Source organism: Neoarius graeffei, chromosome 25 (genome assembly GCF_027579695.1).
Source record: "Neoarius graeffei isolate fNeoGra1 chromosome 25, fNeoGra1.pri, whole genome shotgun sequence".
NCBI lineage: Eukaryota > Metazoa > Chordata > Actinopteri > Siluriformes > Ariidae > Neoarius > Neoarius graeffei.
This window is the reverse complement of record NC_083593.1, coordinates 28,769,774-28,786,427: the sequence shown is the minus strand read 5'-3', so window position 1 is coordinate 28,786,427 and position 16,654 is coordinate 28,769,774. Positions and strand designations below refer to the sequence as shown.

The 16,654-nt window shown below is 40.0% G+C and overlaps 1 protein-coding gene across 2 annotated transcripts in view; it reads right to left on the bottom strand.

The window, feature by feature from the left end:
* The window catches only part of pknox2 (pbx/knotted 1 homeobox 2), a 161,771-nt gene that overhangs the window by 109,610 nt on the left and 35,507 nt on the right, over positions 1–16,654 (bottom strand). For both annotated transcript variants that reach the window (XM_060909706.1, XM_060909708.1), the window contains exon 2: positions 14,690–14,770. The gene's annotated coding sequence lies outside the window, so the exon portion shown is untranslated. The remainder of the gene's footprint in view (positions 1–14,689; positions 14,771–16,654) is intronic.

Below are 16,654 nucleotides of genomic sequence, written 5' to 3'. Positions count from 1 at the left end.
TTATAATTATTTTGTCTCATTTGTTTAACTGGGTTCTCTTTATCTACTTTTAGGACTTGTGTGAAAATCTGATGATGTTTTAGGTCATATTTATGCAGAAATATAGAAAATTCTAAAGGGTTCACAAACTTTCAAGCACCACTGTAGATTTCCGTGTGTGTGAATGGTTGTTCACCTCTGTGTTAGCCTTGTGATAGACTGGTGACTTGTCCAGGCTGTACCTTACCTCTCACCTGAAGTCAGCTGGGATTGACTCCAGTTTCCCCTGTGACCCTGATGGATAAGCTGTATAGATATGGATGGATGGATGTCTTAATCCTCATTCTGGACTCAAGAGCCATTAACCCTCATCCTACCATGCTATTTTACACCTTAATCTTACCATGTGGGGTCCGTTTGGACCCCAATACTTTTCTTTAAAATAAAAGCTTATAAAGACAAAATCACCAGATAAGTTTTGTTCAGAACATCTTGTATTAATAACAGCAATACACTAAAGGGCCCAAGGCATAAAGAACACACTTAACCTTCACCCTACCAGCCAATTTTACATACACAAACTACCAGGCGGGGTCCGTATGGACCCCAGGAGGGAATACCTTGAAATCAATGCAGTAAGAACCAATTCAATGCAGCAAACAGACATAACTTTATTGAAGAACAAAATCCACTATGGCTGAATATCAATGATGTATTATAAATGCAATAACATTGCAATAATATTGCAATAACTAGCATACATGTAGCAAATTATAGCGCCACAAAAAAAATTGGCATTATATACATGATTTTTGCAGCTCATGCAGCTGTAAAACATTCTGGATTACAACTTAGGTCTTTTCTTACAGAATTTAAAACAAAAAAGTAATTGTAAAATAATTTAGGGCTTTTGTTTTGCAGCCTGTGCTTATTGCAGCAGTGGGGTCCACACGGACCCCAAGAAGGAATACCTTGGTAGTTTCATTATGGAACATAAAAGAAATAAAAGAAGTTAACTTTCAGTGTGCTATTCAATTATAAAATGAAAGACAGATAAACTTTACTCTGGGGTCCGGTTGGACCCCAGTAACAAATTAATTATACCTTCACAATGCAAAAAGCTGATCTTCCGGTGCTTTAGTGTTTTAATTAAGACATAAATTCCGACAAATTCATAAAACGGTGAGGCAGTATGTCACATATTTTTAAAATGGCAAACAAACATATAGGTGCGGGGTCCAGATGGACCCCACTTGGTAGGATGAAGGTTAAATAGAGCAATAGTGTGGATACATTCTAGGGATGTAATAAATTATTGTCATTGAATGGGTAAAGTGTTTGAAACAGATACAAAAATACTATTTATTTATTTATTGGCCAGTAAAGTTCACAGCCCATCTGGCTGAGACTTGAGGTGTATATTAGGAACAAAAAAATGGCTTTTATGAGTGAGAGGGATTTTATTTTCATGCAGGAACAAGTGAGTTGTCAAATATGATACTTATTTGTAATGCTTAGTAACTGCCTGGCATATACAGGGGATAATAGAGCCAATGATATTTGTTAGAAAATCAAACAATGATAACAATAATAAAAAAGCACACACACACACAAATAAAATAATAAAAAAATTTAAAAAACATGCCATCATTACATTATGAATAAAGATACAGATATGAATACTGAAGCACTAAAGACAGTGCCATTGTCTTATTTCCCTAGTACACTCACACATGCACACTTGTTACACTGCATCTGTGACTACTGGGATTAAGCTCAAATACCAGGCCCTTCAAACTCACCGCAGATCCCTCTTTAACACTCTCTACCTTGCAATCATTCACTTTCCCATACCCTTGCTAATAAACCTCTCTACTAACTCATTTACTTACTCGCTCATTCTCTCTAGGACAGGGCTAAGGGCACTCCACTAGGGCCTCAAGCAGCTTCTCAAAGCTCCCTTCTGAGCTCACTTGGTCTCTTAACTCACTAAGCAATGAGCTAACACACAGCCCACATGCTCATACGGTATATGTACAGTTGTGGTCAGAAGTTTACATACAGTGATATGAATGTCATCTTGGATATGAATGTCATGGCAATATTTGGGCTATCAATGATTTCTCTGAACTGTTCTTTTTCTGTGGCAGAATGATTGTTCAGCATACATCTTTAAAAAAAACAACTAGAATTCGGTGCCCAATTTTCTTTGGGTTTTCTGAAATCAACACCAGGTCAAAAGTATACATATAGTGTCAAAACTTTACATACGTGCACTTAGATTATTAATTCAGAGGCGTTGAGACTTCCAAAATGTCTCTTATCTTGTCAAGGCTGAGGTCTCTTAACTTCCTGTTAGTGATTATGATTGACTACGGCTGGTAGCTTCTCTGTGCCTTCATAAAAAGGGTTTGTTTACAGCACTCATTGGATTGACCAACACACAGTAAAATGGGAAAGTCCAAGGAGCTCAGTGCAGATCTGAGAAAGAGGATTGCAGATGTATACAACTCAGGAATGTCTCTTACTAAGAGACATTCCTGAGTTGTATACATCTGCAATCCTCTTAGAGACTCTTAGAGCCATTTCTAAACAACTACAGCTCCCAAGATCAGTTCAAACAATTTTTTGTAAGTTACTGGGAGGTGTAGTCACTTTTCCAAGCCACTTTGCTTCAAGAAAACCCAAACCGTCACCCTCAGCTGAAAGGAAATTCGTTTGGATGGTCAGGAACAACCTGGGAACCACCATGGCACAGCCCTGCCATGAACTGGAAGCTGATGGATCACTGTCTACAGTTCAGTGAGTTTTACTGTATATCACCATGGACTAAGAGGCTGCTATCCAAGAAATAACCCCCTGCTCCAAAATTGACACTTTCAAGCTTAACTAAAGTTTGCAACTGACCACATGGACAAAGAAAAAGCCTTCTGGAGGAAAGCTGTATGGTCACATAAGACAAAGATTGAGTTATTTGGCCACAATGACCACGACGTACAGAGGAACACGGTACCAGCTGGTGGTGGTAGGATCATCATGCTCTGAGGCTGTTTTACTGCCAGTGGAACTGGTTCATTGCACAAAGTGGATGAAATAATGAAGGAGGACTATACATCCATCCATTATCTGTAGCAGCTTGTCCTGTTCTACAGGGTTGCAGGCAAGCTGGAGCCTATCCCAGCTGACTATGGGCAAGAGGCGGGGTACACCCTGGACAAGTTGCCAGGTCATCGCAGGGCTAACACATAGACACAGACAACCATTCACGCTCACATTCACACCTACAGTCAATTTAGAGCCATCAATTAGCCTAACCTGCATACCTTTGGACTGTGGGGGAGCACCCGGAGGAAACCCATGCGGACACGGGGAGAGCATGCAAGCTCTACACAGAAAGGCCCTTGCCGGCCGCTGGGCTTGAACCCAGGACCTTCTTGCTGTGAAGCAACAGTGCTAACCACTACATCACTGTGTCGCCCAAGAAGGAGGACTACCTCAGAATTTTTCAGCATAACCTCAAACCATTGGAAACTTGAACATGATTGGGAGTTACAACAGGACAATGAACCCAAACACACATCAGAGCTGGTTGTGGAGGATAAAGCAGGCTAACATTAAGCTTAAAACAAGCCCTGACTTCAACCCTACTGAAAATATATGGACTGTACTAATAAGTTGAGTCCATGCCAAGAAAAAAAAACTAATTTGATTGAACTCTACCAATTCTACCATGAAGAGTTGTGAAATATCCAACCAGAATTCTGCCAGAAGCTTGTTCATGGTAGACAAAAAAATGTTTGGTCAAGGTGAATCTTGTGAAGAGACATTTTACCCAAATATTAGGTGTGCTGCATGTATATTTTTGACCCTGTGTTGATTTCAGAAAACCCAAAGAAAATTGTGCACCGAATTCTAGGTTTTTTTTAAAAAGATGTATGCTGAACAATCATTCTGCCACAGAAAAAGAACAGTTCAGAGAAATAACTGAAAGCCCAAAAATTGCCATGACATTTATATCCAAGATGACATTCATGTTATTGTATGTAAACTTCTGACCACAACTGTAGGTGTGTACACTGCAGTGCAAAGCAAAACAGGGACAGGGGCAACACTTTGTGGTACTCCAAAAAGACACACCTCCCAATATTTTCCTCACTTCCATTAATTTATCATATCATTAGAAAGAATACCTTTCATAGCTTTCTAAGCTTCTCTACCATCTGAAGTTGGAAAAAAACAATAAAAGCAGTATACTAGTGATAGATAGAGCTCTTTTTTGACAATCAAGCTCATGACCAACATCATGTACAGAGGTTTGATATGATAGCTCCAAGCCTCTTATTTAATCATAATGGAGATTTTCCTTCTTCCTACCTCTGCTCTAACATGATTACATGCTGAAACTCTGGCTGAAAGCAGTTTAGCAGATTGTTCTCTATCCTGTTCACTTGTCTTGCAAACTGGTTTATTTTATTTCATGTACCTGATCACGGGTTGGCAGTAAAGGCATGGAATCATGCTGTAGTGGGTGGGGTGGGGTGGAGTGGGGTGGGGTGGGAGTATGGGGAGGGGGGTACAGGGTAAACTGTATGGATGTTTTTTAAGCAATTCAGTGACTGAACATGACTGAAAGATGCCATCAGTTATCTTATTTTATTATATCCACATTCACTGGATATGAGCAATCACACACTCTGATTGGCTACTCTACTACTAGGCTATCAGTTCATATACCATGAGTAGAAAAAAAAATGAAATGGCGGAGCATTTTCCTGAACCAACTGAGGATGAAATAAAAACTCTACTTGAAAACAAAACCCCCAAAATACAAAAAAGCAACAAAATATGGAATGAAAGGGTTTGATGGTAAGAATGTATTTTTTCAAGAAGTTTTATTATGATTGCATTTTTAACAAATTGCTCCTGTCATTTCGCTGGTTTGTTTACATTTTTCGTCTTTAAGCATGGGCGGCACGGTGGTGTAGTGGTTAGCGCTGTCGCCTCACAGCAAGAAGGTCCTGGGTTCGAGCCCCGGGGCCGGCGAGGGCCTTTCTGTGTGGAGTTTGCATGTTCTCCCCGTGTCCGCGTGGGTTTCCTCCGGGTGCTCCGGTTTCCCCCACAGTCCAAAGACATGCAGGTTAGGTTAACTGGTGACTCTAAATTGACCGTAGGTGTGAATGTGGGTGTGAATGGTTGTCTGTGTCTATGTGTCAGCCCTGTGATGACCTGGCGATTTGTCCAGGGTGTACCCCGCCTTTCGCCCATAGTCAGCTGGGATAGGCTCCAGCTTGCCTGCGACCCTGTAGAAGGATAAAGCGGCTAGAGATAATGAGATGAGATGAGTCTTTAAGCATTAAAAATTTTAGAATGTTTTTTTAGACTGGTTCAAAAGCCCAAAGAAGTTTGAAAATTACAAAACTGAAATGTCCAAAGAAGAATTAAATAAATGTCTAAAGCTATTCTATACCTCAGCATGACAGCAAGATGGCACTTTCTACAAAAAAAAACAACACGAAAGTCAATTTGTGCAGCCATCGATAGGTTTTTAAAAAGTCTGCCTAAGCAGAAATTATTTTGTCAGACGTTTTGCATAAAGTTTTTATTTATCAAATTTGCAAAAAATAAAAATAAAAATGCTTTGTTTCTCAAAATCCAGTGAATGTGGATAGAATAAAACAGTTATTCCACTCAATCTCATCGTACATGGCTTATACGTAGCTGACTCAGTGCTACACACCTCATTGGTTATCAGCTCATACACGACTCAATTTCGTGGAATAACTGTTATATAATGTTTAACTATCCTTTCTCCTCCTCTGTCCTGTTATTGGATTTTTCCTAATGTATGCACCTGTTCTGTATTTAGCTCTTAATTACTTTGCTGTTTCTGTGTTCTCTATGTAGCTACAGTGGTGCTTGAAAGTTTGTGAACCCTTGAGAATTTTTTTAGATTTCTGCATAAATATGACCTAAAACATCATCAGATTTTCACACAAGTCCTAAAAGTAGATAAAGAGAACCCAGTTAAACAAATGAGACAATAATATTACACTTGGTCATTTATTTATTGAGGAAAATGATCCAATATTACATATCAAGTCAAGTCAACTTTGTCAAATATGCTATACATGCTCGACATACAGCACAGATGAAATTTCAGTCCTCTCTGACCCATGGTGCAAACAGGCAATGCAATAAATAAAAATAGAATAATTAAAAAAAAAACAATATAACCAGTATAAACACTCTAGATAGGAACTAGACATAGACTAAACACTCAGACAAACAATATAAACAGTATGAACACTAGATAAGAACAAGACATAGACTAAACACTCAGACAATATAAACAGTGTAAACACAAGATAAGAACTACACACAGACTAAACACTCAGACAATATAAACAGTATAAACACTCTAGATATGAACTACACATAGACTAAACACTCATACACACACACACACACACACACACACACACACACACACACACACACACACACACACATAAATTGGTTCAAATAACCAAACAGTCAAGGGCACTTGAGGTATAGCAGGTAAAGATGAAACATGAAATAAGCAGTATAAACAAACTAGCAGCTGTTAAGATGAGGTAGTGCGGAATAGTGCAAATGAGCGAGGTAAAGTGAGATGTGCAGTCCCTGAGTTCAGTGTATTAATGAACGATGAGATGTATGTGTGTGTGTGTGTGTGTGTGTGTGTGTGTGTGTGTGTGTTGGGGGGGGAACTGTGAGGATGACATGTCAGATGCTGAAGGGGGGTGTGCGAGCAGAATCTGTGGCAGGGGGCAGAGGGGGGAGGAGGGGCAGAACAGGGAGGGAGTATCTGTGAATGGCAAAAGTATGTGAACCTCTGCAAGTAAATAACTGCAACTACACGTTTCCAGTAACTGTTGATCAGTCCTGCACACCTGCTTGGAGGAATTTTAGCCCATTCCTCCTTACAGAACAGCTTCAACTCTGGGATGTTGGTGGGTTTCCTCACATGAACTGCTTGCTTCAGGTCCTTCCACAACATTTCGATCGGATTAAGGTCAGGACTTTGACTTGGCTATTCCAAAACATTAACTTTATTCTTCTTTAACCATTCTTTGGTAGAACGACTTGTGTGCTTAGGGTCGTTGTCTTGCTGCATGACCCACCTTCTCTTGAGATTCAGTTCATGGACAGATGTCCTGACATTTTCCTTTAGAATTCGCTGGTATAATTCAGAATTCATTGTTCCATCAATGATGGCAAGCTGTCCTGGCCCAGATGCAGCAAAACAGACCCAAACCATGATACTACTACCACCATGTTTCACAGATGGGATAAGGTTCTTATGCTGGAATGCAGTGTTTTCCTTTCTCCAAACATAACACTTCTCATTTAAACCAAAAAGTTCTATTTTGGTCTCCTCCGTCCACTAAACATTCTTCCAATAGCCTTCTGGCTTGTCCACGTGATCTTTAGCAAACTGCAGATGAGCAGCAATGTTCTTTTTGGAAAGCAGTGGCTTTCTCCTTACAATCCTACCATGCACACCATTGTTGTTCAGTGTTCTCCTGATGGTGGACTCATGAACATTAACATTAGCCAATGTGAGAGAGGCCTTCAGTTGCTTAGAAGTTACCCTGGGGTCCTTTGTGACCTTGCCAACTATTACACACCTTGCTCTTGGAGTGATCTTTGTTGGTCGACCACTCCTGGGGAGGGTAACAATGGTCTTGAATTTCCTCCATTTGTACACAATCTGTCTGACTGTGGATTGGTGGAGTCCAAACTCTTTAGAGATGGTTTTGAGCATCAACAACGCTTTTTCTGAGGTCCTCAGAAATCTCCTTTGTTCATGCCATGATACACTTCTACAAACATGTGTTGTGAAGATCAGACTTTGATAGATCCCTGTTCTTTAAATAAAACAGGGTGCCCACTCACACCTGACTGTCATCCCATTGATTGAAAACACCTGACTAATTTCACCTTCAAATTAACTGCTAATCCTAGAGGTTCACATACTTTTGCCACTCATAGATATGTAATATTGGATCATTCTCAATAAATAAATGACCAAGTATAATATTTTTGTCTCATTTGTTTAACTGGGTTCTCTTTATCTACTTTTAAGACTTGTGTGAAAATCTGATGTTGTTTTAGGTCATCTTAAAGGGTTCACAAACTTTCAAACACGACTGTAACTTTAGTTACCTACATTTTCTTTGATTTTCAATAAATGAAGCTGAAATAAATTAAATCCATAAATGTAGGAAAATGTTAGTAAGCTCTTTCTTTTCTTTAGGAACTGCCTTCAGGTAAACAATTTACATTTTGGAAGTGACTGGCCGTAACAGATTATCTGCTACAGGAGCCTTGATAATCTGGCCAGGTTTGTTTGTTTGTTTGTTTGTTTGTTTTTTTTCATACAGTGATCAGGTCTGCTACCATATTTCTGAAGTGCTTAGTTCAGTATGCGGAAATACTTTGCTGGATCTACATCCAGACCACAGTCTGCTAGTCTGGGAGAAGTGTTTTAGGTCCTTCCCTGGAGCAACTTCATCTTAAAAGCTTTAAGTAGATCCAAGCATAATCGTGCTTGATCCAAAGGTTGTCTCTGTGGAAATATGCAGTACGGTACCCTTTAAAAAGCTGAAGCTTTCATAAGATCGACAGTCTGCTCTTACTGAGAATAACAGCAGTTAAAATAGTCACTCCACTACTCCCTCATCCATGTCAGGTTATTTGTCTCACGAATCTGTCAAGCTTTTGTAAAACTCTCTCTCTCTCTCCCTCCTCAAAAGAAGAAAGATAGAAACTGATTCATCGGTATCAGTTCTACACTTATTAAAGAGGGAAATAGAAAGAATTTTATATTTATGATAGATATGAAAACAGATGTGACTTGTTTTTAATTGAATAAATTCCATAATATTCTACTAGTAAGAACAGCACGCTGAGGTGATGAGTATATTTTCTCCTTGACATGCATATCTGTGAAGGTGAAAAGTGCTGAACAGTTTAGCATATTTAAACCTCCTTAAAGCATTTTAATGAAAAAGAATATTAATGAAGTAGAAATAGTTTGTCTAAGTCCCTTTTTGTTGCTGCTTTTGCCATTCCTGCTCTCCTCATCTACTAGTTTAGTTCAGAAGCAGTTTTTTTTTTTTGTGTGTGTGTGTGTGTGTGTGTGTGCGTGCGTGCGTGTGCGTGTGTGCTATCCACTATTATGAAATCACAAATACAGTCAGTGCTGCAGTGCTATGATTAGTGATTATCTACACATTAGCTTGGCTGCCAATTGCTGCATGACATCTGAACTTTTTCTGGAACATTCACTTGGCACTTCATACTTTCCATGTGCTCGTATTCGTTTATTATTCTGTATATGCTGAACATATTTTTCCTGATAGAATTCTAACATAAATCCTAATTGTACCTCAGAGATCATTTGGTCTATTTGATCCGAGCCCCTCAGTTTAATCTCACTTGTACTCTATATTTGTTCTCATCCTATTGTAATTCTATAACCATTTGATGAGAGAAGGATGGGTTTCCCTTTTTGACTCTTATGACAGCTCAATATTTCTTTGTGTTTCCTTGCAACTGCTCCTTAGGGGTTTGGAAATTTGTTTCTTTGTGAAAATCTGCTGCTAGTTGCTTTTTTCCAAATAAACTGTGATTGGAAAATTAAAGTGTGCCGAACTGAACCAGATCCACTAACTGCAAATCACTATTAATGGGCCAGACTTAAATTGACCCATAAAAATGTTGCTGTTGGTCTAGTTTGGGTTGGTCCCTATTTGGTCCCTAAATATGCATCAGTTTTTGGTTTATATTAAGTACACACACACACACACATATACTGTATACACACACACACACACACACATTATATATATATATATATATATATATATATATATATATATATATATATATATATATATATATATGAGACAGTAATGACATTTTCTACATTTTATCTTTGAAAATACATACTCAACTTCCACCCTGGATAAAATCTAGACAGACATTCCATTAATGTCAGTTTTTAAATATCAGTGAATATAATACCTTCCATTTTTATTACAATCAAACAACTCAGCAACACATTGTCCTCATGGATGATTTAACATCAATATACTATACATCCTATATCAACAACATAACTTCTCTAGGTGTGTGTGTGTGCGTGCGTGCATTATTGCCCATGTGTTTGTTAACAACGGGGGCTGCACATTTGTTTCCTTTTCAGCCTGTAAAAAAGCAGCGGTGGCCATGGCAGCAGCAGAGGCAGCCTATCAAGCTCTCCCTGCCTCTTCTCCTCCATCTGTTCTGTTTTTCCTCCACCTCTCCTTTCTGATGAGCTGGGTCCTCAGTCCCCCCAATAAAATCCCATTAGCTCTTAATGAAGTCGAGCTCGCTGCCTCGTGCCTTCACCTCATTTAGCACGATTGTCTGGCGGCCATTAGTGCCGAGGCAATTACAGCCGAACGGTGAGAGTAATTGGAAATGCCGACAGGGACCCCAGGAAAATGGGAATAAATAATACAAAAAAAATATTAAAACTAATAAGCTTCCATCAAGATGGGAGGAAGTGGGGGGTGGGGACACTGAAGCTAAATCAACATAATTTTAATCGGCCTGGTGAGGTACAGAAATAAAGGTGAGGACCTGGTGGGGATGATGATGCTGATGTTGTTGTTAATGATGATGATGATGATGATGGTTCTGACTGAGGTGGAATGGAAGAATGAATGAAACAATAGTGATAGCACACCTATATACATTTCTAAAAGTACATATTAATCTACAGTTCATGCAGCATACATTGATTTCACTTTAAGAGAGCTGATTAATATTGAAATGGATATAGAGAACAGCCTGGGAATATACCAGCCGTCTTCTGAGTGAAAGAAACATAGGCGAAACTCTATGCAAAGGAAGCCTTATAAAAGCAAAGGGCTGAATAGTGAGTCCCAAGTGGCATTCGGAGTGTTGTGTATAATCTAATGGTGCCAGATGCCAGGGCATCTCAGCGGACACCACACCCCTCCCGATGAGGGGCAACAGGTGGCAGAAACCTGATCAGGGAGGGCAGAATCAGAGGGCACCTTTCACAAGAGACTGGGCAGAATGCCCAACAGTCAGGCACAGGGCAATGCCAAGGTGCGTGTGTGTGTGTGTGTGTGTGTGTGTGTGTGTGTACTGGGGAGTAGGATTAGTAGTGTGTGTGTGTGTGTGTGTGTGTGTGTGTGTGTGTGTGTGTGTGTGTGTATGCGCGCGCATGCACGCGTGCGCATGTGTGAGACAGAACGAGGGAGGAAAGGTGCCTTGGCACTAGTTACCCTAAGTCGAATGGAAACCAGAAGGAGTTCCACAATAAGCGAGTCTCAAGAGGTATTAATAATAGCATCCCAGTGCCTGCCATCAACAATGCATTTTGAAGGCCTCTTATTTGGCAAGCTTAATGGTGCAGACCCACCCAGCATCACTTCCCCACACAACACAACACACATGGAGCTCAACTACACCCATACATATTCATCTGCCTATATAAATAACAATATGGCCTCTTCAGCAAGCAATTCTTCCTGGTCTGAAAAAGTATTCACAATTTTTCAAATACTTGGTTAGAATATTTTGAAAGTTTTCAATTTTTCAAAGGGCTCCTTTGCAAAACTATCACACTTCTGGAAGGAAAAATGATTTTGAATGCAAAGTATGTACCATACAAACATATAGATGGCTGCATGCTTGGTATGTCTCATCCATCCATATATATTTTCCTTATCCATAAATCCGATTTCAAATGTGTCAGTACTATTAACTGTTATATTGTAATATTACAAAGACAAGTGAAACTTGGAAGCCATCAAAAAACTAAAAAAAAAAAGTGATAAAGAATAGAAACAGTGGTGACAAATAGAACCGTTTAAAGCCTCTGCGTGTTATTAAAGCAAGTGACATGGAAACCAGCTCTCTGTTTCTCTCTCCCCATGCCTTCATAATGAAAATGTTTATTTGTCTAAAAAGATCTACAAACAATCACTTCTCCCGACAGGAGCAAGAGATTTCCAGCCAGGGGAGATTTAATTAGCAAAATCTCGTTAGGTTTAACAAAATTAAGCGTAAAACAATCCTCAGCAGGGCGCAGGGCTCGGGGAGAGAGAGAAATCGGGGAGACTGGGGAGAGGTGGAGGGAGGGGTAGCACTGAGAGAGCGATTAGAGCCGAGAGGATATTGAGACAGTCACTTCTCTGCTGTTGAGGGGGAAATGGCTCCGAACACCCAGCTGCTTTCACACTCAATTAAAGAGCCTTGCCTGTCTTTTACCCCCTCTAAAAAGCAGAGTTAACCTTGCTGCATTCTGCCATCTCTGTCTCTCTCTCTCTCTCTCTCACACACACACACACACTTACCCCTCCAACCGCCTCCATCCTTGCCCTCTTTCATCCGCAACACACGCAATTGCATCCTGAGCCGCCGAACCATTAAAGACACCAAATTGCATTTCTGAATGAATTTGCATTCTATAAGAACACTGCGTACGAAAGTGCCATTAAAGTGTGGAAATAAACGCTTAAGCAACCCAGCTGGAGTGATTGGAAAAGAAGAACAAGCATTCAAACTGAAATTAGCTGATCATCTTTCAAGGCCCAATTGCCACTAAAACAGCAAGGGATAGTGCAGCAGTTCTCAATGAGAGATATTATGGTGACAGGATCAGAAATGTACTGATTCATTGAAAGTGTTTTAGCTTTTTCTATATGCTGTTGGTATTACTCCATTACTGTACAGGATAGGAACCGCCTGCATAATACTGTCAAGGTGTGTTCTAAGATTATTGGGCTTCCTGCTCGCCACCTGAATACTGTGTACGAGCAGCAGGCTAGCGGCCTGGCTCGTCGAATTCTTAAGGACTCGACTCATGCTTTGTTCCTGGCATTTGAGCAGCTGCCATCTGGTCGCAGGTTCCGCTGTCCGGCCTGTAAGACCCAGAGGAGGAGAGCAACCTATGTTCCAAGTGTTATTCTCCTCCTGAACTCTAAGAAGTCGAAGACAGTTACAATAACTTAAGTCTTCTGTACAATACTCTAGTGCAATATCACATGTCCTGATGTGCAATATTACAATATCACCTTGTCACTTTAACTACAATGTCACGCTTATTATATTGTCATTTTAATTTTAATTTTATCCACGCATCATTTTATTTATTTGCCATATTTTATCTGCTGCCTTTTTTTTTTTTTACTTTGTTACTGGCAACAGGCCTGCCATTGTATATTGTACATAATACGCTGTTTTGTTTTTTTTGTTTTGTTTTTTTTGCCCACCCATTTTTGTGATTTTATTCTTTTTGTGATTTTATTTTCTTGCTCTTTTAATGTACTGCTCTTCACCCTTCTAATTGCCCTTCGGGGATAAATAAAGTTTTGTCTAAGTCTAAGTACATTTTAAATGTATTCTAATATCCTTACGTCATCAGCAAGTCTAAAGCAATCATTTGGCCTGGTATTAAGATCAAATGTTGCAAACAATCTCAATATACTGACTGTGATGTCAGTCATATGGTGCAGATAGTTTTACTATGTACTAAATATGGTTTCAAGTGTCACGTATGATGGGATCAGACTACACGAATTCAGTCCGATTTTGTCATGGCTGACAAATTTCCAGCATCGAGCCCAAATATGAACACAATAAATCGTGAATGGGTCTTCAGGGTTCTCCAGAAAATCTGAAGTAGCCGGGTAAAAAAAATGTAGTAGGTGTCAAAGCCACCGCAGCATGCCAAAGGCGCACTAATGGTGGGGGGGGCATGCACTCCCAGAAAACTTTTAAATTTACATGCCTTCTGGTAGTTTCTGGTGCATTCTCAGCTAATAAATTACTAACCATTTCCCTATAAAATACTTGCAAAATATGTATGAAATTTCCCTCCAGATGTATGTGTGCTTGGCTTTCTCAGTTTCTCTCTGGAGTATGCTGCCTGGTTCTGTAACATAACTACATATGCTACGGCATGGTCACATGGTCCAGCTCAGCCAGTCAGAGGGCAAGAATCAGTCAACAAATATGGTGTCACTTCAAGTCTTGCTAGACCTGAATCAAAGACAATTTCATGGTGGAATAATTGGATTTGCAGCAAATTATGGGCAGCAGAGCTGATATAAATCGCTTGAACATTGAAAGACTTTTTGTTTTGTTTTTTCCTGGGATCGAATAGCTGGCACAGACTGTCTGTGTAGGCAGAGAAAAACGCCGGTCACTGGTGCTTGTGGACATCTCTGGTCTTGCAGTGTGACATAATTACATCTTGGACACCCCACAACACCCCAATGAAAAGTCTAGCATGTAAGATTTTTTTTTGTATTTTCTTGCCTAGTGTGACATCTCCTCTGACGAGTTCCTTAAGAGCCATGACTGACAATTTCTTGACCCTCCTCCCCAACGACATGCAAGGACATGAATGAAGATTGGTCAGGGTCAAACTTGTAGTGTTGCCAGTCTCCTGACCAAGACATGGCAAGAATTTATGGCATCATGATTACTTAATCTAACATGGTGACCATAATGAAAGACAAACATATTGTGTAGTCTATTCCCGGCATTAGCAGATCTTTTCTTGATGTATTAATTGTTCATAGAACAAATGCGGGGTGTGTAAGTAGAAGAACAGAAGAAAAATATTCCAAAACAAACTTACAGTTATTTTGTCCTCAGCATTAGAGCATTGAAATGTTCCAGTGAGCTCCACCTGATATACACAAGTCCAATATCTGATAGTCTGCAACAAAAAAGAGAAAGCAGGCAAATCAAATAACTGAACCAATCATCTTGAGTGATTAGTAAAAACATTTTAATTGAGATCAATGTGGGGAAATAAACAACCTTCATCTGACAGTACAAAAATGAAAGCTGAAGTCTTTATATCGGTAAAGTGTATGTCTAAGGGTTCAGTAGGGACTGTGTGTGTGAGGCAAAGGGGAACACAAAGATGGTGATGGAATGGAGGAATTTCATGTATACCTCCCACACACCACCATCCCCCCTTGCTTCATTGAGGCAAGAAGTTTTGTAAAGAAACCTCCTCAGGTTTCCTCCAAACTACAAAGAAAACATTTTAGTGCTGACTAATCCCTCCTGCAGACTCCCTGAGACACCAAGCCTAAATGGACAACATGGCCTATTAGCCCCTTGCCTACCTCTATTTCCCCCCTGAGATGTTGCTCAACTTCCTGTTGACGTCAAAATGAATTAAGGCAAGGAGTGTGCAGCAGCTCCCCCCGGAGGCAGGAGGGGTAATCACAATCCTCAGAGGAAGCATTAGCATTTCTACTGAAGCAGACACTCGCATCTGCCCACACAGGCAGCCACAGCGCTGGGCCCCTCCACAAACAACCAGGTCCTTTACATCCACACACACACACACGCGCACACACACACACACACTTTTAACCAGATATGCATATGCAAACACACAGGATACCATACAGAATGGTTGTCAAACACACATGTTCAAGCATGCAGACACATTATGTATAAGCAAACACCCAGAATGGCCATAGTACCCTCCTGTATGCCCCAAAACATGGCAAAAATGTGTTTTGCTGTCCACTGCTCACTGAAAGCCAAGATTTTGTCTACCCCACCACCAACACATAGTTATGAAGTCTAACACAAGTTTACTGGGTTGTCCCCTCTGGTCACGTTAATGCACAGAGACCACATGTATGGGTTTTATTTCTTCTTTAATGCAGAAAGTTCCACATTTTTCAAACATTGTTTTGATCCCAGTCTAATACTCAGTTCTCCCATATTCCCAGTACAGCAATGGAACACAGTATTTTCCCCCTATTTTCACAAGAGTTTACACAAGAGTTTACAAACTCTCTTTGACTCTCTTCCACTCCCTTTGCATCTTTCTGCACTGATGTTCTCTCGACAGAATATTACTGAATAGTTGTTCTCTCTACAGAACTGAAGCATTGCTGTTTCACTGGTGTTTCCAATTTCAGAAAATTATATAAGGAATAATAGGATAATGAGTCCATTCAGTGCCAACCTGTTGTATCGCAGTGCATGTTGCTGGTTGTTACACAATGCTTGAGATACCAAATCCAAAAAATCTCCAGTTCAGCCATTAAAAAAAAGGCATGGACTAGTGAACATGGTTATTTCCCACAATGCCTTGCCAACAATAGCCCCCGAGCTGTTCAAAGGCTGTGACAACAACAGCTGTTGCCAAGATTTTCAGCTTCCTGTTACCATGACAATGGTAAAAATGATTCATAATGCGCTAACATCTCTTTTCTAATAAAGTCGGTTGCATTGTTGTAGCATAATTAGAAATGCATGATATAAAGGCACCTTGTATTTCTCTAGGGGAAGATTGGAATGCCTGATTTATTTTTGCCGGACTGCTGAGCAGACTGTCTGGAAGAGGCATTTTCGCTCACTGACTGACTGCTTGACTGATTTCCATTGTTGAAACATGCATACACATAAGCACTTGACTACCATCTTCCAAAAAAATCCCACTTTCTGCACTAAAATTATTCCCGCCGCATGTGCTAGGATTGACTAATACTGTAGTTCTTACTCACAAAGAGTCCACCAGTTTTTAAACAATTGAGACTCCAAATGGTGGAAAAAAGAGATTTCCAGCAGA